The sequence below is a fragment of the Arachis ipaensis genome, chromosome B3, assembly GCF_059453495.1.
Source record: "Arachis ipaensis isolate K30076 ecotype BB chromosome B3, ASM5945349v1, whole genome shotgun sequence".
NCBI classification, from domain to species: Eukaryota; Viridiplantae; Streptophyta; class Magnoliopsida; order Fabales; family Fabaceae; genus Arachis; species Arachis ipaensis.
Window position 1 is genome coordinate 79,177,309 of NC_142438.1, and position 24,304 is coordinate 79,201,612.

The 24,304-nt window shown below is 35.9% G+C and overlaps 1 long non-coding RNA gene across 1 annotated transcript; it reads left to right on the plus strand.

The window, feature by feature from the left end:
• The first annotated feature begins 22,195 nt into the window (after positions 1-22,195).
• LOC148571259 (uncharacterized) lies at positions 22,196-23,924 on the plus strand. The gene is made up of 5 exons (XR_015907575.1): positions 22,196-22,300; positions 22,843-22,931; positions 23,386-23,506; positions 23,624-23,678; positions 23,764-23,924. It is a non-coding gene; the product is annotated as an uncharacterized LOC148571259 (long non-coding RNA).
• The last annotated feature ends 380 nt before the right edge of the window (positions 23,925-24,304 follow it).

Genomic DNA, 24,304 nt, shown 5'->3' on the forward strand with positions numbered 1-24,304 from the left:
GACGTTTACATGGGGAAACAAGACAAGTCCATTTGCACAATCTTTGGAGAAAAGCGCCAGTTGGAACAACCCGTCCACCTGCACATCTTAGCATGCACCGAGGACGGTGCAATCTTTAAGTGTGGGGAGGTCGATACCGATCTCCATGGGTTAGTTATTTCTTGACTCAACACCAAATTTTTATTTTATTTGTTTGTTCATTGTTGCATTTGCATGTTTGATTGCATATTTGTTTGATTTTTTTGCATATTTTACCACTTGGTTGAAGTAATATTTTCTTTTTCAAGAAAATTTTTAGAGAAATTCACTAATTTGAATAAAATTTAATGTTACACTTGTTTGAAGAGATATTATACTGGAACATGATTTAGAGCTCGAACACACAAAACCAGTGAGATTTTGAGCTTATTTGATTGGTTGCATTTTATCAACCAATATTCTGTTTTAGTGTGTATTTTTCTCTCCAAAATTGTGATCTTTGTCTTGCTTAATTCTATATTTTCATGGTTTGATGTATGCATACACTTACATGATTGAGGTCTTTGTTTCACTTAGCTTACATACCCATATGGCCTTACCTATCATTATCCCTTGCAAACCAATGTTGAGCCTATTATACTCCTTCGTTCTTTACTTTAGCACATCATTAACTCTAAGCGGAAAACAATAATGTCCTTAATTTGAATCCTTGGTTAGCTTAGACTAGTGAGAGTGCTCATGAATTAAGAATGGGGAAAATTGAATTTGGAAACATCTGGTTTGAGAATTGAGTATGTTATAATTTAATCATATGCATTGGAAAAAAAATAAAAAAAAATAAATAATAATAAAAAAAAGACAAGAGAGAAAAGAAAAGAAGAGCAATTAAGCAAAAAGGAGACAAAATGCCCCAAAGTAAATGGTGAAAGCAATGCATATGTACTGTACCTGAAATTAGAATGCATGAATATGTGGAAAACATGGTTAATGGATAGTTAGATGTGGTATTATGATTACATGGATTGTCTAAAGTTAGGTGGAAAGTTTAAGTTAATTAAGGATTCAGATTTTAGTCTACTTGACCAAATACAATCCTACCTTGACCCTAACCCCATTACAACCCTTAAAAGACCTCTTGATATGTGTATCTGTGCATTAAATTTATGTTGATTGTTAGATGAAGAGCAAGCCTTAGAAAGCAAGGTTAGTGGAGAATTGAGAGAATCGAACCTAAAACACTTAAGTGATTAGAGTGTATACACTACCAGTGAGGGTTCGATGCTCAATTCCTTGTTCCCTGCTTTCATGAGCTATTTTTCTTCTTGCAAGTCTATTTGTACTTAATTTTCATGATCTGAATTAGTGAGATCCAGTTCATATTTCTTCTTGAAAGATTTGTTTACTTTTAACTAAGTAGGTAGAATCATTTTGCATGTAGTTGCATTCATATAGATAGGTTGCATTTCATACTTTCTTACATTCCTCTTCATCTTTATAGCTTCTCTTGAGCTTAGCATGAAGACATGCTATTGTTTAAGTGTGGGGAGGTTAATAAACCACTATTTTATGGTTTATCTTGTGCTCAATTGAGTGGTTTTTATCAGCTTTTCACCCACTTATTCATATGATTTGCATGGTTTTACATTTGCCTTCCTAATTATGTGCTTTGATTGAAAACATGCTTCTTTGGCCTTAAGTTCCCTATGTTTAATCCTCTCTTATTACCATTAGATGCCTTGACATGTGTGTTAAGTGTTTTCAGAGATTACAGGGCAGAAATAGCTTAGAAGATGGAAAGGAAGCATGCAAAAGTGGAAGGAATACAAGAAGTTGGAGAAACTGCTAAGTTGTCCAGCCTGACCTCTTTGCACTCAAACGGCTATAACTTTAGCTACAGAGGTCCAAACGATGCGGTTCCAGTTGCGTTGGAAAGCTAACGTCTGGAGCTTCGATTTAATATATAATATGCCATAGTTGCTCTGATGCTAGGCAACGCGAACGCGTGCTTCATGCGGCCGTGTCGCAGTGACGGAAATTCAGCGTGTTTGAATTCGCAACCAGCGAATTCTGGGCTTTTTCTGACCCAGTTCTCGGCCCAGAAAACACAGATTAGAGGCTATAAAGTGGAGAAATACATCCATTCATAATCAAGCTTTCATATTCACAATTTTAGGAGTAGATGTAGTTTTTAGAGACAGAGGTTCTCTCCTCTCTCTTAGGATTAGGATATAGGACTTCTCTTAGTTTTAGGAGTGACTCTCAATCCAAGGTTCAATGTTCTTTTTATTTATTTTCTCAATTTTGTTTATGACTCTTTATGTTTAGATTAATTTTCTATTTAATATATTTTGAGGTATTTCAGACTTATGATTGCTCCCTTTAATTTATATTATTATTGCTTCCCATCTGAAGGCATTTTTATTCTAGTAGATTTACTTTTCCCCTTTTGGTTTTGGTTAAGAAATCAGTAACTCAGGAGTTATCCAATTCAACAGCATAATTGAAAATTGTTATCTTGCCAATTGAGTTGAACTTCAATAATCCCAATCTTTTCTTAGGAAATAAATAGGATTCAAAGATCAAACCAATTTGTCCCTTGACTTTCCTTTGCTTTAGTAAAGGTCAACTAAGTGGAATTAAGATTCAACTTTCATTATTATTGATAAGGATAACTAAGTCTGGACTTCCAATTTCTTATACCTTGCCAAGAGATTTTATTATTATTATTTTATTTTACTTGTCATATAACATATTCCCTCCTTACTTCCAAAACCCCCAATTTAAAATCTTCATAACCAATAATAAGAACATATTTCCCTGTAATTCCTTGAGAAGACGACCCGAGGTTTAAATACTCGGTTATCAATTTTAAAGGGGTTTGTTACTTGTGACAACCAAAACGTTTGTACGAAGAGATTTCTGTCAGTTTAGAGACTATATCTACAACGCGATTGTTTTTATGAAATTCTTTACTGGCAAAAATCCTAACGTCAAAAGGGTTGTCACAAAATTTAGAATTAAAAATACTGGGAGTATGAGTCCCAGGTCGTCTCCCAACGAGTTGCAGGAAAGGGTGCTAATTTATTAATCAGGAGTTTTCCAGAAAGTTTGAGTTGGGTAATGAGTAATTAAAATAATTGTAAATTAAAGCACTTAACTAAGAATTATTATTAATATTAAAAGGTCTTGACTGGGGAAATAATTAATTGGAAGTTCTATCCTTGTTGGAATCTTCTCAAGTGCAGTGTAAAGAGGTTGTTGTTTTCACTTAGTTAACCCTTACTAAATAAAGAAAAGTCAAGTGATTGATCTAACTCCTATCCGCAAATCCTAGTCCTCTTCCTTGGGAAGGTCTAGCATTAGTAGGTACAGAATTAGCCAATAACGTCCAATTTAACTAAGCACTTGAGCATTCCAACTCAAGTGTCTCCTTTTAATCAACCTCCGTGTCAAGTGGAATTTCTACTCCATTGACATGGAATTAATACTCATAAAAATATAAGAAGACATAATAAATAAAATAGAATAAAATAAAGAATTAAAATTAATTAAAAGTAAAAGTAACTCTATATATATCAATAAATTCAAAATGCAACATACTTATTTGAATAGGGTCAATGAGCAACTAATAAAAGTAAAGGAATAAGGAAACAAACAAAAGTGATGTCTTCACGGAGATAATGGCTTTTCAGCATCCAAATTTCAAAGCAAAAGCATAAACTATGAATGTAAAAGCAATTCTAGATTCAGATTTAAAACTAAAAGCAATCCTAATATCGATGTATCTAAATGTGTGTGGATGCGTGTTGAGTCTCTGCATGTTCCCTAGGTTTTGTCTGTGTTTCTGGGCCGAGAACTGAGTTAAAATGCGGCCCGAAATCGCCCCCAGCGTATTCTGTTATTTCTGCAGATCACGCAGGTCATGCGTACGCGTCGTACACATGTTCGCGTCATTCAGCGATTTTCCTTGTCACGCATTCGCGTCATTCGTGCAGACTCCAATCCACGCGTTTGCGTCAGGCACGCATTCGCATCGCTGCGCTTTCTTCATTTCGCGCGCTCGCGTGAGCCACGCGCTTGCGTCAGTGTTCGCTGGTCATCTCCTTAGTTTCTTATGTTCCTTCCATTTTTGCGAGCTTCCTCTCCATTTTCTAAGCCATTCCTGCCTTATGAAGCCTGAAACACTTAACACACAGATCACGGCATCGAATGATATAAAGGAGAATTAAAATACATAATTAAAAGATCTCTAGGAAGCAAGTTTTCAACCATGGAACAATTTTGGAAAGGAATTGTAATATCATGCTAATCATATGAATAAGTCGGTAAAGACTTGATAAAACCACTCAATTAAACACAATATAAATCATAAAATAATGGTTTATCAACCAGTCCTTCCTTGAGACACTAACGGTCTTCTCTAGAATCCTCTTGAGTTCCTTGTTAGAAATATCAACCTGTCCACTTGTCTGAGGGTGATAGGGGGTTGCCACTTTATGACGGACTCCATACCTTTGCAGATGTGAGTCTAACTGTCTATTACAGAAGTGACTTCTACCATCACTAATGAGTGTCCTTTTGGACACCAAACCAGCTGAAAATATATCTCTAAAGAAAGCTCATTACCACTTTGGCATCATTGGTGGGCAGAGCCACAGCTTCCACCCACTTGGACACATAATCAACTGCCACCAGAATATAGTTGTTGGAATATGAGGGTGGAAAAGATCCCATAAAGTCAATACCCCACACATCAAACAACTCAAGCTCAAGAATCCCCTGCTGTGGCATCTCATGGTTGGAAGGGAGATTCTTAGCTCTTTTACATCTGTCACAGTTCTTCACAAATGTTCTTGAATCCCGGAAGAGAGTCGGCCAGTAAAAACCACTCTGAAGGACCTTTGTAGCTGTACTTTCACCACCAAAGTCGCCTCTATAATCAGAGCCATGACAGCCCAAAGAATCTATTATGTTTTCTCATCTAGGACACATCTCCAGATTATACGAGGTGAGCATCTTCTAAAAAGGTATGGTTCCTCCCAAAAGTAGTACTTTGCATCAGTCAGTAGCTTCTTCACTTGTTGTTTACTGTACTCCTTTGGAATGAAATTTATGGCTTTGTAATTTGCAAGATCTGTAAACCATGGAGCCTGCTAAATGAGGAACAGTTGTTCATCTGGAAATGTCTCAGTCACAGCTATTGGTGGTTGTACTCCTACTTCAGGTTCAATCTTGGAAAGGTGGTCAGCTACTTCATTTTCTGACACTTTCCTGTCTTTGATCTCAATATCAAACTCCTGAAGGAGCAGCACCCATCTGATTAATCTTGGTTTAGAGTCCCGTTTGGTTAGAAGGTTCTTCAAAGTAGCATGATCAGTATAAACAATAACCTTAGAACCAATTAAATAGGACTTAAACCTATCAACAGCATACACAATAGCTAACAATTCTTTTTCTATTGTTGTGTAATTCTTTTAAGCATCATTTAACACACGACTAGCATAGTAAATGACATGTATAAGCTTTCCATGCCTCTGTCCTAAAACAGCTCCTATAGCATAATCACTAGCATTACACATTAATTCAAAAGGTAAATCCCAGTTAGGGGAGCTGTGATGGGAGCAAAGGTAAGGTTTGCATTCAGAGTTTCAAAAGCATGCAGACATTTAGCATCAAATACAAAAGGGACATCAGCAACTAATAAGTTACTCAATGGTTTAGCAATTTTACAGAAATCCTTTATAAATCTTCTGTAAAATCCTGCGTGACCCAAGAAACTCATGACTGCCTTAACATTAGATGGTGGTGGTAATTTTTTAATTACCTCCACCTTGGCTCTATCAACCTCAACCCCTTTGCTTGAAATCCGGTGTCTAAGAACAATACATTCTATAACCATAAAATGACATTTTTCCCAATTTAAAACATGGTTGGATTCTTGACACCGTTTCAAGACCAGAGATAAGTGCTTAAGGCAGAATTCAAAAGAATTACCAAAAACAGAAAAATCATCCATAAATAACTCAATAAACTTTTGAACCATATCAGAGAAAATTAAAAGCATACACCTTTGAAAAGTTATTGGAGCATTACAGAGTCCAAATAGTATTCTCCTATAAGCAAAAACTCCAAAAGGACATGTGAATGCTGTCTTCTCTTGATCTTGAGGGTCCACTACAATTTGCTTATAACCAGAGTATCCATCTAGAAAACAATAAAAAGCATGACCAGCGAACCTCTCAAGCATCTGATCAATAAAAGGTAAGGGGAAATGATCCTTCCTTGTAGTAGTGTTGAGCCTCCTGTAATCTATGTACATTCTCCATCATATGACAGTTCTTATAGGAATTAGCTCATTCTTTTCATTCTTGATCACTGTTATCCCTCCTTTCTTGGGAACTACCTGCACAAGACTCACCCAAGGGCTGTTAGAAATAAGGTATATAATGTCGTCTTCCCATAGTTTTATTACCTCTTTTTGGACTACCTCTTTCAAGGTTGGATTGAGTCTCCTTTGTGGTTGCACAACCGGTTTAGCATCATCTTCAAGAAGGATCTTGTGCATACACTTGATTGGACTAATCCCCTTTAAATCACCAATGGTCTACCCAAGAGCTATTTTATGGCTCCTGAGCACTGTAATAAGCGCCTCTTCCTCTCCAGGCTTCAAGGAAGAGCTAATAATCACTGGATATGAATCATTTTCACCCAAGAACACATATTTCAGAGAAGGAGGCAAAGGTTTTAGCTCAAGCTTGGGAACCTCTTTCTCCCTCTCAAGCATGTGTACCAAGTCTTTCTGGGGTGGTGAATCATCAATCTCAAGTAATTCATACTCAGAGAGAGGATCCAGAATACCATCAAGTACCTTAGCTTCCAGTACCTCTTGAACAAGTGGTTCAACAACATCAACTCTCATACACCCTTCAGAATCATTAGGGTGTTTGAGAGCAGCAAATACATTAAGGACCACCTGTTCTTCATTGACCCTCCGAGTTAATTCACCCTTTTGCACATCAATCAGAGCTCTACCTATAGCTAAAAAGGGTTTACCAAGAATAATAGAGGACTTTACATCCTCTTACATATCCAATATAACAAAATCAACAGGAAAAATAAATGGCCCTACTTTCATAAGTAAATCCTCAACAACACCCACAGGAAATTTTATAGAAAGATAAGCAAGTTGAAGAGAAATATGAATGGGTTTTACCTCCTCAATTTGGAGCTTTTTCATCACTGAAAGTGGCATGAGATTGATGCTAGCTCTAAGATCACACAAATAATAGCACTGCATTCCTTAGTTAACACAACTATCTCTTGTTCCTTCCAAATCCTCTTGTTAGTCAACAATTCTTTCATGAATTCAACATAAAGAGGCATTTACTCAATAGCCTCTATAAAAGGAATGTTAATCTATAGCTTCTTGAAGACTTCTAAAAATCTAGAAAATTGCTTGTCTTTCGAAGCCTTCTGAAGTCTCTGAGGATATGCCATTTTAGACTTGTACTCAGGAGCCTTTGGCAATGTAGGATGAGTGTCAAGAGAGTCTGAGAATGGGTTGTCTGCACGCTTTGGAGGGGCATGCTCCACTTCTTCCTTCTTCTCCTCTGGAGCTTCTTTTTCAACTAGCTCCTCATTTACCTTGGTCTCAGAACAAGCTACTTTACCACTTTTCAATTGAATAGCCTTGTAATCTTCTCTTGAGTTCACCACTGTATCACCAGGAAATGTACTTGGAGACCTCTAAGGTTTTTGCTTGCTCAATTGGCCCATTTGCACCTCCAAGTTTCTAATGGAAGCTCTAGTTTCCTGCATAAAATTATTCATTATTGTCTCCCAGTCAGTGTTCTTCTGGGGCTGAAAATTTACCTACTGAGGTTGTTGCTGTTGATGAGACTAAAATTGGCGGTTATTTTGATTGTTCTGCTGAAAATCGCCCTGAGAATTATTGTTAAAATTTTGGGATCTCTGAAGTTGGTCTCTCCACCCAAAATTTGGGTGATTTCTCCACCCTTGATTATATGGCTTAGAGTATGGATCATTATTAGGATTTATAGGAGCATTCCCCATGTAATTGACCTGTTCAGTAGAAGATTGAGCATAATCATAATTCTAACCTTGCATAAAGTTGCCAGTCATGTCATAAGAGGCTTCTTGAGGTGCATTCTGAGTGTTGACAGCTGAAACCTACATCACACTCAATTGTCGAGTAATTAGATTCATTTGCTAAGACAAAATTTTGTTCTGAGCAAGAAGAGCATTAACAACTTCTATTTCCAAAACAATTTTCTTCAGAGGAGTCCCAGGGTTCACAGGATTCTTGTTAGATGAGTATAAATATTGGTTGTTAGCAACCAATTCAATGAGCTCATTAGTCTCCTCTGGTGTCTTCTTCATGTGCAATGAACCACCTGCAGAATTATCTAAACACATATTGGATATTTCACATAAGCCCTCATAAAAGATATCCAGTTGAGTACATTTAGAAAACATGTCCATAGGGCATTTCCTAATCAGTAGCTTGAATCTCTCCCAAGCTTCATAAAGTGTCTCACCATCCTTCTGTCTGAAGGTCTGAACCTCCACCCTTAGCTTAGTCAGCTTTTGTGGTGGGAAAAATTTAGTCAGAAAGCTAGTGACAACCTTATCCCAAGTGTCGAGACTCTCCATGGGTAGAGAATCTAACCACAGCTTTGCTCTATCCCTCACAGTAAATGGGAAGAGCATAAGTTTATAAACCTCAGGATTCACTCCATTGGTCTTCACAGTATCACAAATCTGTAGGAAATTAGAAATAAATTGATTTGGGTCTTCATGAGGAAGTCCATGATACTGGCAATTTTGTTGCACAAGAGTGACCATCTGTGGCTTCAGTTCAAAGTTGTTTGCAGCTATGGGAGGCACCACAATGCTTTTTCCATAAATATCTAGATTGGGGGTAGTGTATGAGCCAAGTACTCTTCTCGGTTCATTCTCATTCAGATTTGCCACATTGGCATTAACAGCACGATTATGATCCATAGTGGACTCTGCAGCTTCCCTTTCAAAAGCCTCACTTAGATTTTCACTAGCCTTGTAAAGTCTAGCTTGTTGCAAGCGCCGCCTCAAAGTCCTTTCAGGTTCAGGATCAAAATCTATAAGAGGTTCCTTGTCCCTGCTCCTGCTCATAAACAAACAGAAAACAAGAAAGAAAAAAATAGGAATTTCTACGTCAGAGTGCAGAGAATTCCCAGTGAGGTAACCTGTGTAAAAGAAATAAAATAATGCAACTAAATAAATAAAACAGAAAAATTCAAAAATTATAAGCAAAATTGGGACAAAAAATTCAAAATTTTTAAGGAAAATAAACAGGAGAAATTAAAATAAAAATAATTAGGGGACACCAAACTTAATTTCAGAAATTAAGGAAAAATAGTAGCTAAAAATTTCGAAAATTAAAGGGAAAAATTAAATAAAATTAAAGCTAAAATGCCTAATCTAAGCAATCAAACAACTAATAGTTGTCAATCACAGTCAATCCCCAGCAACGGCACCAAAAACTTGGTGTGGAATTTATAACCCACAAACTAACCGGCAAGTGCACCGGGTCGTACCAAGTAATACCTCAGGTGAGTGATGTAACGACCCAATTTTCAGTATGTCTAGATCATACCGGAAACTGAGTGCTACTAATTTGTCTTCCTAATTATTATCTATTATTTATCATATGAGCCTGATTCGTTGTTGAAGTGTTGTTATTTTGCGGGGTAAATTTTTTTTCTAAACATTTAAGTTGTCAGGCATGAACATACATAGATGATATCATAAGTAACAACAAGATAAGCAGACAAAAGTAAACACACATTTATATAAATTCATACATCTCAAACAACTGACATCATTCAGTCATCCAGCCTTTATTAGATCATAGATCTTTAGTTAGAACACCCCTAGATATAGCTTGATAATAACCTTATACATATATATATACATACAACATCCCAGGCCCTGACCTATTCAAGGAGTCCATAAGCTGGCGCCCAGGCTAGCCTAGACTCTTCACTCACCTAGTCCCTCTAAACTACTAATGTGAGGGAAAGTACATTCTAGGTCTTCAAAACTCAAGTCAGGTAGAGCTTCATCAGCGAACTACGGAAGGGTACTCATGCTTCCATCTGAAGGGAGAAGGGAGAGAGAAGGGATAAGAACTGGGGAGTTCTTAGTAAGGTCGGGGTTATTAGTTACATTCATTAATTCTATGTCGTTTAGCAGACTATTAGTAGAATACAAAGAAGCAGTAAATAGAAAACACAGATAAGTAGAGAAGATAGAGAAAACAGATAGCAGAACACAAACAGAAGAATACAAGAAAATAACACAAACACAAAGAATAGAATACACACAAAGAAAACATACATTCATACAACAAACATAATGGAAAAAATGCACAACCAAGTATGATGCATGTCTAGCCTTAATGCAGGTAATGAGCTCATTTGTCGGTTACAGACCCGCTGCCGACGTTACCCGGAGTCCTTTGACCAGGTAAGGCTTTCCTGTTGGCAATACCCATCGCAAGAGTCCTTTGACTTGTGAGGCAAACCACCGCAAGAGTCCTTTGACTTGCAGGACGGAGCTAGTCTACCCAACACATTCACTGTAAGAGTCCTTTGACTTACAAGAGCACACACACACACACTCACTATAAGAGTCCTTTGACTTACAGGAGCATATGCTAGTTGTGTTTTCTCGATACCTCTGTAAGAGTCCTCTGACTTACAAAATAGCACTATAGCTAAGTATCCCAGGAAAGCGTTCTCAGTGGTCACACCACCATTTATCTGACTGCCTCTCTGCAGCAGATTCTTACATAACCGTTCTCAAGCATCGCCCGAAGGCTCATAAATCACATATAACCATACTTTCCATCACTTAGAAATCATCCTTTTTCATCTTTCTACAATCATAAGTCAAGCATCACAGTGATCTCATTTCACAATTCTCTGTATACATCACAACATCACAACAGCACACTGCTATATAGTTCTTAACTCCCTTTCTTTCTAACATGTTTGCAAGTTCTTAGAACTTGTTTCATTACCTTACATTCTTCGATATCTTATCTTATACCTTCACTTAGGTGTTTAATAAAGAGAATTAGGGAGTTATAGACTCAAAACTGCCATCCTGAGACTTTTAGGAAAAACTGTCTTTTTATCAATATTTTATTATTATTAATAAAATAATATTATTAATAAAATAATATTTTAATATTTTAATATTAAAATAATAATATTTTATTCAACTTTCAAAAATTGCATTTTGACCCCTGAACTTTTTGGAAATTGCATTTTGACCCCTTAACTTTTAATATTTGCACTTGGGCCCCTTAACTTTTCTTTAATTAACTTTCAACCCCAAACTTTTTAATAATTGAATTTTGACCTCAAAATCATCAAATAAACGTTTTCACATCCTTCCAAAAACCAAAAACATTTTTCCAAAAGTTCATCAAATTTTAGCTTGATTTTCAACCAGTTTTTCAAACTTTTCGGTAACCGATTTTTACCTGATTTTGACCAAACCAAAGAGCAACGTTTCAGCCATCAAATACACATCAAAAACACATCAAATACCATGAATTTCATGGCTGTAAAGCCACGTTTTCCAGTAGCAACAACAACTTCAGAACCATCAAAAACATGATTTTCAAGCATTAGACAACAAGATCTCATGATCAAACCATCACAGAAACACTCAAAATCAAGCCTCAAGCAACAAGATCTGATTTAACACTTCAAGAACACAGCCAATCATTGAGTAATTTACCAAACCTTACCTCCTTTGCTGCTGCTAAAAGTTGAACCAAAAACAAGCTTCTAGAAGCACTTTTACGCCTATTTTAACATCAAAAACAACTTTAGAATCATATGAACCATGAAGGCTGAAGCTTCATGATGATGAAAAGAAGGTTATTCTCACCTTAAAGCAACTAGAAATCACGTTTACTTAGAGCCTATGGTGGTTGAACAAGAGATCCGAAGAGAAAACATGAAGAAAACACCATTAGCTTGAGTTTCCACCATGGCTGAAACTTTAAGGAGGAGGAGCAGCCATCATACCTTGATTTACTCCTTAAAAATTGTCATAGAAATGAAGAGGAGGAAGAGATGAAAATTTTGGTCGGATATATTTTTGATAGGGTTTTAGTTTGAGAAAGAACGGAGGTTGAAGCTCAGGTGTTCATGGAAGTTCTCATGGTTTTCTCTCATGGAATTCTAGCTTGTTTAGGAAGAAAAAATGATAGTAATGATGATGCCTAGGAGACCGTGGGTTAGGATAAGCATTATCCTAAAGTTTGGTGTAAAAATATCTCAAGAAAGGATAATTACTAAAGCTAGATGTATTAGAATACAAGTGTTTCTTACTTTTTCCTTAAGAAAGCTTGGCTTGGAGAGAAAGAAAGAAAACATGTGGTGGCTAACTCTAGGAGAGCCACGTGTCACTAGGTGCTGACTCATCAGAGTTTAATAATAAAATATTATTCTTGAGATAATTACTAAAACTAGATACATCAGATTACACTACTAAAGGATAAGCATGAGCTTTACTAGTATAAATGATACTAGTAACATGATAATCATGAGCTTTACTAGTATTATCCATTACCGGTAGATTTTCTAGCTCAGTTATTATATTACTAAACATAGATGAACATTAACCACAGCAGAGAAAATAATAATATAATATTCCAAATAAAATAATAATATATGAATATTATATTAATATAATTTTTCTCTCGAAATTCGTGATCGGCTTGTCACATAGAGACTAACCACGGAAATCAGAATTTTGAAATTCGGACTCGAAGTGGCTCAAAAACGCAACTTTTCACGACATGCTTACTTAGATCAGGAGAGGTGTCTGGTGCAGTCAAGCTGCTGACTCAGCAGCTTGATGACATAGCACCTGTGCAGCAGAGGTGCTTATATGCACTAAAATTCCTAAAAATTCCATAAAATTTCCGTTTGATCCCGAAAAAGCGCTGTTTCTTCGAGGCTAAAAGCTAGGCCGTTACAAATGAGGGTTGATCCCACGAGGATTGATGGATTAAGCAACAATGGTTAAGTGGTTTACTTAGTTAGACAAAGAGAAAATAGTTTTGAGAGTTCAATTGCATCAAACAGTAAATTCAGAAGATCAGAAAGCAAGCAGTAAATTGATGTGAATAATATATGGAGAAATAGTTAAGGTTTCAGATATATCTATCTTCTGGATTGATTTTTCTTAATAACTAATTTAATCATGCAAGATTCAATTCATGGCAAACTATAGGTGACTAAACCCTAATTCCTTAAACCTTTTTAGTCTCATCTAACCTTCATCAACCGCCAATTTCTTGGTCACTTAATTCCAATTAGAAGGTGAAGCTAAATTCTAGTTTATATGCCGCAGAAACCCGAATTACCCAGATATAAAAGGATTATATGTCATGTATCCCGTTAAGTCCAGATATTTAAAAGTTTAGGAGAAATTATTTTCAAGCTGTTGTTCAAATAAAGAGATTTTCCAAGTTATACAAGAATTCAATTAGAACAAGGGTCATACTTCTGTTCCACCCAGATTCATGAGATAAAAAACAAAAATAATTCTTGAAATAGAAATTAGTACATGAATTAAAATAGAAAAATAATAGCATCAATCCATACAATAAGTGGAGGTTTAGCTGCTCATGGTTCAGAGAGAAAACTAGGATTCAGTAAAACTGTAAAGTGAGGACTGAGGTCTGAGAGAAGAGATTGGCCCGAAGTGCTGAATCTTTTTCCTTTTATATCTAATCCTAATTAATGTAAAAATATATTTTCTAAAACTAAATAATATCTTTTCTAAATTCTAAATAAAATAAAAGTTTAAATCAAAATTTAATAGTTGATTCGTGCAAGCCTTTGGACAAATGGGGAACCACCTAGTTTGTAAGGGTTGGCACCAAACTTGAGTAAACTCAGGTTTGGCTTGAAGTTGTACCTATGCATTCCTCTGAAGTCCTGGTTGTGGCGCCAAACTTGAGTTTCCTCAAGTTTGGCGTGAAGTGGTCCGAATGCATTCCTCGGAGGTATTGATTGTGGCGCCAAACTTGAGCTTCCTCAGGTTTGGCGTGAAGTCATCCGCAAGTACTCCTGGGAAATTCCTTGCTGGCGGCAAACTTGAGCTTCCTCAAGTTTGGTGTGGATGAGCCCGTGTGCAACCCCTTGAGTGTAATGAGTGTGGCTCCAAACTTGAGCTTCTTCAAGTTTGCCGCTGGTGAGGCCGAAGGCAATGGAACTTGTAGTGCTTCCTGGCACCAAACTTGGAGAGTCCAAGTTTGCTTCAAGTCCTTATTCTGCTGTAGCTTCGTTTCTTCACAAAAACTCCGTCAAATTTATCCAAAATGCTACTTGAAATAAACAGAATTGCACACGACTCAAAGTAGTGTTCATAGTGGCTAAAACATATTTAAATCTTGATTAAACTTAACAATTCAAATGCAAATTCAGTAGGAAGAGATAGAGAAGATGCTCATGTATCAGTGGCGTTAGCACACTAACGTTGGCACCTTCCTGCATGTGTAGTAGCGTTGGTGAGCTAACTTTGGTCACTAACGTTGCCTTCTTCCTTGACCAACGTTGGCACTAGCGTTAGTGGGCTAACTTGGCCACTAACGCCAGCACCTCTTCATTGGCAACGTTGGCACTGGTGTTAATGGGCAAACTTTGCCACTAACGCCAGCTTCTTCCTTGTAGACCACGTTAGCACTGGCGTTAGTGGGCTAACTTGGCCACTAATGCCAGCAGCTCTTCATTGAGCCACCGTTAACCATGGCGTTAGTGTGCTAACTTGGCCACTAACGCCACAGCCTCTCTGCTTCTTCTCTGCTTCTCCTTTGCTTCTCTTTGCCTATCATCAATCAAACAAGTGCATCAAAGCTTTGCCATAATTCCAAGATAATGTATCACTCAATACATCAAGTAGTTCTTGCATAAATCTAATGAATATGATTATAATTCACTTGTGTTTGATGAATCAAGACATGCATACATAACTCATCCAAATGCTTGCTTATTGATGAAGATAATGCATGAAACAAAGTAAAAACTTTAGAAAATGGCTTGTGAAACTAGCCAAAGATGCCTAGGCATCATGTACACCAAAATTTATATGTTGTACGTATTTCATTGGTATAATATACAAATATTTGCATATAGCACATAATATTTGCATATAGAACATAAATATTTGCATATGGCACACAAATTTTTGTATATAGCACACAAATTTTTACTGCGATTGTATTTTGTTTGTTGGATAAATCAGTGTTCTCGGTATGTAATTCTTCAAAAGTTTATGTGCAACACATCAAAATTTTTGTACTATATATACACTCAGATTTTTGTGTTTTATACCAAAATTTATGTTACGCATATTTCATTGGTATAGTATACAAATTTTTTCATATAGCACACAAATTTTTCCTGCGAATGTATTTTGTTATTTGGGTGTTATGCGTATTTCATTGTTTAAGAGAAGAAGATGAAAATGACGAGGATGGTGATGCTAATAATAGAAGAAGATGAGGAGGAAAAAAAGAAAAATTTAAACAATAACAACAACAAGACAACATTGGTTGATAGCAGTGACAATGACAACAATGTTGAAGAAGGAAAGACACAAAATAAGAAGAAGACACTATAAAAAATTAGAAGAATAGCGACCGATTTTAGCAACTAAAAAATTTGGTTTCGAATAGCGATTAATTTAGTGACCGATATAGAATTTCTAGGACCAGAAAAAAATTGCTCCCTAAATCGGTCACTAAATTATATTCAATGACCGATTTTAGCGACCCACAAAATCGGTCCCATATAGCAACCGAATTAGCAACCAATAAGTTTATTATACAACCAAAATAAAGTTGGTAGCTAAATTGGTCCCTATTTTTTAATTTAGCGACCAAATTAGCAACCAAAATAAGAGAAGTAACGTCTTTGGGATTCTTGGTCACAAAATCGGTCGCTATTTTTTAATTTAGCGACCGATTTTGCAACCAATAGAGAAATAGGGTGAAAAATTGCTTGGTTGCTAAGGCAATAATCGCTAAATTGGTTGCTAATTGATAAGATAGAGACCAATTTTAGCGATCAACAAAATCGGTCGCTAATAGTAACCGAATTAGCAACCGAAAAATTTATTATACAACCAGAATAAAGTTGGTCACTAAATCGGTCACTATTTTTTAAGTTAGCAACCGAATTAGCAACCAAAACAAGAGAAGTAATGTCTTTGGAATTCTTGGTCACAAAATTGGTCGCTATCTTTTAATTTAGAGACTGATTTTCCAATCGATAAAAAAATAGGATAAAAAATTGTTTGGTCGCTAATTCGGTTGCTAAGACTATGGCCTCTATATTGATTACTAATTATTAAGATAGCGACCGATTTTAGCGACCAATTGAAAGATACTTTTATAAACTAATCAGTCACAAAATCGGTCACTAAATTCAAGAAAATAACAAAGTTACTGAGTTACCCTTACTAAGCCTAACTCAACTTGTAACGACCCAATTTTCAATATGTCTAGATCATACTGGAAACTGAGCGCTACCAATTTGTCTTCCTAATTATTATCTATTATTTATCATATGAGCCTGATTCGTTGTTAAAAGCGTAGTTAATTTGCGAGGTGTATTTTTTTTTGAAAATGTTTAGATTAATAGACAGAATCATTTATAATCAATTCACAAATAATAACAGATAAAACAGTTATAAACAACCACACATAAATACATCACAAGTAGTTGACAACATTCGGTGATTCAGCCTTTATTAGAATATAGACTGTTAGTTAGAATACCCCTAGATATAGCTAAATAATATCTATATACATGTATATACATACAACATCCCAGGTCCTGACCTGTTCAAGAGGTCCCTAAGCTGGCACCAAGGCTAGCCTAGACTCTATACTCACCTAGTCCCTCTAAACTACTAAAGCGAGGGTAAGTACGTTCTAGGTCTTCAAAACTCAAGTCAGGTGGAACGTCATCAAAAGATAGAACATCATCTGCTACTCCTCTACACGATCAGACTTTTCCACAGGACATCTCTCTGGTACCTCATGAAGTAGCCATACAATAGGAATCTCGTACACAGGATTTAGGTTAAAGTGCGCATACGAACGGGGTGCAGACGTTGGCTGGTCTCACAGTATATACATATAATCAGAGAACGATATTCACCCTAGACTCAGAAGACTATCTAGAGCAGAATTCTCTTCTTGCGAACGGTCATCAATGAACTATGGTAAAGTACTCTTACTTCCATCTGAAGGGGGAAGGGAGAGAGAAGGGGTAAGAACTGGGGAGTTCTTAGTAGGGTCGGGGTTATTAGTTACATTCATTAATTCTATGTTGTTTAGCAGACTATTAGCAGAATACAAAGAAGCAGTAATTAGAAAACACAGATAAGTAAAGAAGATAGAGAAAACAGATAGCAAAACACAAACAGAAGAATACAAGAAAATAACACAAGCGCAGAGAATGGAATACAAACAAGGAAATCATACATTCATACCACAATCATAATAAAGGAAATGTGCAACCAAGTATGATGCATGTCTAGCCCTAGCGCAGGTAATGAGCTCATCTGTCGGTTTCTACCCGTTCCCGACGTAACCCGAAGCAGCTGAAATGGGTATGGTTTTCCAGTCAGCATAGGTACAGTTCTCACTAACCGACGTATGCGTCATATCCTCTGTAAGAAAACTCTGCCTTACAGGTGGCGGCATTCCAGCCGTGTATGAAATCATATTCTCTGTAAGCAATCCTCGCCTTACATTTGTGGCATTCTAGCCGTGTATGAATTAATATCCTCTGCAAGTGATCCCAGGTTATCAGTTGCAGGTACAGCTCTCAATAGCTGTGTAACACTGGAAAACGTTCTGTGGTCGTACCACTATCTATCTGACTGCCTTCACGCAGCAAATCATTACATAATCATTCTCATTATCATCATTCATCATCATTCTCATTATTCATCATCATTTTCACATTCTTATGCAGTACCTCTTTCTTTCTCTGTTCAATCATACTGTACAAACTTTACATCTTTCACTTTTACAATATCCTGGCTCAAACCATTTCTCTTATCATATTATTCTTTTCTCTTTGTATCTCTTTACTTTACTCTGGTTACTCTGTGCTCTGTGTTACTTTATTCTGCTCTGATTTCTCTGTTTAACATTTGTATTTAAAGCTTATGTAAATTTCGGTATGAATAGTTAGCCTGTCCCAGGTATAGGTTCATTAAGTCTATACTGAAACAGTTTAACTTTTCATATAACACCTAACCTTAGTCGCAACTCAAGTACTAACTAAGTTGCCCTAGTTCGTTCACTAGTCTCTGTCTGTTTTTCTGTCATTAAAATTTTACAGACTTTTTCTTTGGTTTTTATCTTTTCTTTAACTTTTTATCTTTTCTTTATCTTTGCCTCACTATCATGTTATTACCACTCCCTAAGTGTTTTATGAAGGTAATTATGAGATTCTACACTTAAAGTTGTCTTTCTAAAGCTTTTACAGAAAACTGCCTTTTTCGTATTATTTTATTATTTTTATTAAAATATTATTTTTAATTAAATATTATTATTTAATATTTTATTATTATTTATTATTTTAATACTAAATTTTCGAAAATTAACTTACCTTTTACTTTTAACCTTTAAAATTCACTTTTTACCACCCGTAACTTTTAATATTTCTACTTTTACCACTCTAACTTCCAGAAATTACCATATAACCCCTTAAACACCAAAAATTTTACTTCCTTGCCCTTTCTAAGATCTAAAAGGTGTTCTTCAATTTTCTTCACCACACTCAAAGTGTTCTTCGTGTTCTTCATATATTCTTCAAATTCTTTCTCTGTTTTTACCCGTTTTTCAGTCTTTTCAACAACCGATTTTTACCAAAATTCAAAATAAATTTCCAACCACTAAAACCCGATCTTTTCTACATGATTTTAACACAAATTGAATCTCAATTTAAGCTCTAGGGTTTCATTTTCCAGCAGCCACAATAACACACATTCATAGCTTGAATTTCATCAAATTTCATCAAATTTTCACCAAAATTTCAACAAGAATTACTCATACAAACAATCAATTTCAAGAACAGCCAAACCATATCATAATCACACAAATCAAACATAATCAATCAAGATTAAATTTGTCAATCCCTACCTAGTTTTGCTTCCTAATTCGGTTAAACTTTCAGGTGGTCCTTAAGCACTTTTTCCTCCTAAATCACATCAAGAACAACTTTAAATCCAAAAACTCTCAACTGACCAAATCTCACTCAGTATGTTAGGAAGAGATTTCTCACCTTAGACTTGCTGGAAATTCACGTTTCTTGGCCCTCAAGTCAAGTTAAGCATGATTCCTAAGGAAGAACATCAAGAAAACACATGTTTTGCATGGTTTTCCTTGAAAACCGAATTGAAATGGGAGGGAGACAGCCATCTCACCTTATTTCCATCCTTGATAAGTTACATGGTTATGTAGAGGAAGAAGAGAGGATCATTTTGGTGAAATCGGAGTTTTGATTTGAGTTTTAGTTCAGAAGAAATCAAGCTTTAAAGATTAAGTGTTCAAGAAAGTTTCTCTCTTTTCTCTCTTGTTATTTTCGGCCAAAATGATGAAATGAGACAGCCTTGTAGGTATTGGGGGTGTAAGGTGAGTTGTGATTGGTTGGCTTGGAGGTGGATTAAAATAATATTAAAATATCTCTGGTGTACAACTACTAAAACTAGGCGTATTGGAACACTCGTAAAAACATCTCTAAAAATTATTTTTTGAGCTACTAGCATAAATGACACTAGTAACATATTTATTATGAGAATAGAACATGTATAATAAGGCCTTAGCATTGCTAAATTCATCAGAGAGTGCTAGTGCTAAGCTGCACCAGTAAACCGTAAACCCTGTTAAACCGATTTTCTGTTTTTAACAAAAATAGACCAGGTAACCTTATAATGTCATTCAAGCATTTTATAATACTAATATAATGATAATATTATACTATTATCTCTCTCCTCTCATGAATCGAGTCCAGTTCGTCAAACAAAGACTATTTACGAAAATCATAATCAAAACTGCCAACCGATACGGTTCAAAAACAAGGTTCTTTGCGATTGCACTATCGAGCTTGCCTCAGAGGAGGTTCTAACTTAAGGATGACATAATGATAATGAGGATTGAGATTCTTGATGATATAACAGAGGTGTTTCCAACTCGAAAAGATCTCATGTACTCGAAAAGATCTCATGTACTCGAAAATCAGGGTTGTTACACAACTCCCTCACACCATTGTCATCTTCTCCCCCACAGTACTGTCTTTTGAGTTACCCACACCATTGTCGTCTTCTTCATCGCTGCACCATCTTCGTCATCTTCTGACTGCAGTGTCATCTCCCGACGACTCTTCACCATCGTCTTCTGAGTTCTCGATGTCGTCGCCTTCGTCTTTGAGATCTCGGTGGCGTTGGCATCGTCTAAGTTTGCAGATCTTCTCATCACTGTCCAAATCTAACTTTCTCATTGTCGTGCCATTATTTTCTCACCGTCACCTCCTCTGATCTCACCGCCACCTCTGCTCACCCCTTTGATGTAGATCGTTGCCTTGCTGTCCAGATCCGTCGTTGCTCTCTGTCGTGTAGTTAATTTCTCAACACCACCTCCTTCGGTAACTTATTCTCTAGCAACAACAACAACAACAACAGTTTCCTGATAAACCCCAATTTTGTGGTTTATATTGTGTAGAATTTGGGGAGTTTTGTCAATATTTCTCACACTTATTCACAAGAAATGCATGGTTTTGGGTTCACTTCCTAATATTGCTCCATGATGAAAACATGCTTATTTCGCCTTAAAATTGCTATATTTTGATCCTCTTTTATTTTCATTCGATGCCGTGATGTATTTGTTGAGTGATTTTAGAATTAATAGGGTAAGAATGGCCTAGAAGAGAGAAAGAAAGCATGTACAAAAGGAAGGAACATGAAGATTTGGATTTTGGGAAATTCAGCATTGGCGCGGACGCGCACTCCACGCGCACGCGTGTATGAGGATAGCTGGAAGTAGTGCACAAGGATGGACGCATCCGCACGGGTCAGAAAATTCCCACCGACGCGCACGCGCACCTGGCGCGCACGCGTGGATCACAAAAGCAATCGGCGCGCACGCACGCATGGCACGCATGCACGGAATGATGCACGTGACCTCATTAAAGGAAATCGTGCCTGGCAATTTCTGAGGCTCATCAGGCCCAAATTCAAGCTGTTTCTGCATGGAAAAGACCCAATGATGCTAGGGGGAAAGGGGGGATCATTCATTTTACACTAGACACAATTTTTAGCTAGTTTTTGGTTCTTTGTTCTTCTAGAGAGAGAAACCCTTGTTCCTCTCTATATCTAGCTTTAATTTGGTCTTTCCTTGTTGAATTCTGAATTGGATCTTGTTAATTACTAGTTTTAATTACTTAATTTAAATTCCTTAGTATAATTTTGCTTAGATCTTGTGTTAGTTTTATGAATTCTTATCAATTGTCATTTTATACCCATTTCATGAATGTTGTGAATCTTGACTTGTTGATGTTACATTGATGATTTCTATGATTAATTGTGTTGTTTGAGTGATTGTATGTTGATACTTGTTAGTGGGTACTTGTTAATTTCAATTTAATTGCAATTTGAACATGTCTTTGTTTCTTTCTGATATCTCACCTTCTCATTGTCTAATTCAGATTTTAGGTATGTCGATTTCTCCATTTGGATCTTGATTTTTATGTGATTATTAGATTTTTGTTATTATGTTTCGGATTAACATATTTGGAGAATCTAACCTAATTAGGTAACTATTTATGTGGGCAAAAATAGGGCATTGTAGGTAAGGTTTTGCTCCTGGTGGACTTTTTGTGCTCTGCTTGACCAACAGGCCCATGCGCGTGCCATGAAGTTTCTGGTGCAAGCCAAAATGCCACTACAAGACGTGTTGTAATGCAGGTGTGTGCCTCTCTTAGTCATTGTGCTTTCTTGTCTTGATTAATTTCCATAAAATTGCTAAGTATCTGGTAGTTGAAGTTGGTGTCATTGCTGAATGCTTTCAATCTTTCATGCCATATCTATAGATTGTAAGAAGAAGTAATATAAAGAGACCAAGAAAAAAAAATCATAATGTATTGGGGTGAACATTTTTGAAGATATAAAGAACACTTCTCTAGCTAATTTACTAGGATTTGGAGCACAAAAAATTGTAAGATATAAATCACAACTTCGATAAACATTTTTATTGTTTGTTTATAGATGGATTCCGAGCTGTCAATGACTATAATTGTCTCATCTAAGCTAGATACTAAGATACCTCAATTTGTCCGTCCGTCCAATGTTGAAGTTTTCCTTTCACCACTGGCATGTACCCTTAATGGTTGTATTTTAGGTGACTCTCCCTTCTTCTTATCTATGCCTCCTGGAAGAGTTGGTTCTGGAAGTGATTCTGTATACAGGTCCAGTGATGAATTCAAACAGGTTAAGCCTATTTTTTCTATGTCTATTTCATATTGTTTGGATTATTGGCAATAGAGTTTGATTAACATTCAAAGACCCAAAAAAAAAAGAGATTCTATTGGATCCATATTATGTAATCATATGACAAGTCCTCATATATGACATGACTCCGTTTCCTAGTTTCTAAGTTTGGATCTAAGGCTAGTTTTTATGTTGAAATTATACAAACTAGTTTTGATTACTTTGGTTATGGTTACGATTCTTTACTTTTTGGTGTTCACTCTGATATAGGTCTTGTAATGGGCATTCAAGGTACATAAGTTGCAAAAGAGAGTTCTGATATCATTATATTGGATGTCAATTTCGCTTTAGTTGTAAAGGTTAGTCCATTATTTATTCAACGTGTACTTTGAACTGTTGCCAAATTATAAGATTTGCATAGAACTGAAAGCTTGATATTTAATCAATTCGGTGCACGAAAAGATGTATGATTAGGAATGTATGATTCATGAAACTAGTCTGATTGGCTGTTATAATGTTTTCTTCTCAAACAATTTAAAATTATAATGCCAAATAAAAATGCTACTATGATATTATGTACTATGTTGAATGTATTTTTGATAACTTCCATTAATCAAAATAAAATAAAATAAATTTGAGGTAGGCTTTTAATCTTAGTGTGATTGAAAAAGAGTTGTTCATAGTTACTAGTTAGTGTGATTGTTAGTTGAATTTTTGTGTTTCACTATGATATAGTTTGTGTATGTTCTTCTCTACATGGAAATTCAAACATGGAGGATGTTAAAATATCAAAATTTTCATTTTTCGCAACAGGGCACAGGTTGTGGAGTGGCCACCAATTCGATCATTTTAAAAGAACACCATGGCATCAAATTTGACAAAGAACAATGATGAAGCTGAAGGGAAACCAGGATTTGGTTGTTTGTATATGAAAGTAAGCATGGATGGTGTTCCTTATCTAAAAAAAGTTGATATCAAAACCTATAAACTATAAGGAACTTTCTTCAAAGATCATATCCAATTATAATAAACAAATTCTTTATTGATGCAGGATGTCTCATGCAGGAGTCTGAGGATCATGAAAAGGTCTGAGGAAATTGGACTAGGTACATCTTACACTAAACATGTTGGATTACTAGATTAAGGTTCAAGATTGCTTAAAGATTCTGTTGTGGTTTGTATTGATTACAGCTCCAAGAGCAGTGAAAAATTCAAAGAGACAAAAGTAGTGCAGAAATTGTTGAACCATATTGATTGTTCATGAATAGAGCAGTGTTATGTTATTCATGAATTATTTTTACTTTTAGTCTTGATTGTGGATCATAAATTTTATATATTTAAGAATTTTCAGTATTTTAAATTCTATATTTCTATGTAAACATTGTGAATGTTTTTGGTATTTATTTGAAAAATTGATCTATGATTCTTTTTATATTTTGTGAAAATATAATTATTTATAAAATTAAGTTTTAATAGTGATCAATGTGAAATTAGTAAAAATTTATAATTATAAGATTAGGAACAGTGACCAATTTAGCAACCAATTTAGTTTTTTAGTTCATGAATTAGCGACCAATTTGAAATTTTCAAATCAGGCATCGGTGACCGATTTAGCGACCGATTGCATCGGCAACTGATTCAGCGACTGAAAAGTTGGTCGCTATTTAGCGACGGAAAATTTGGTCACCATTTAGTGACCGATTATGTTAGCGGCCGATACTCTTTGGTGAGG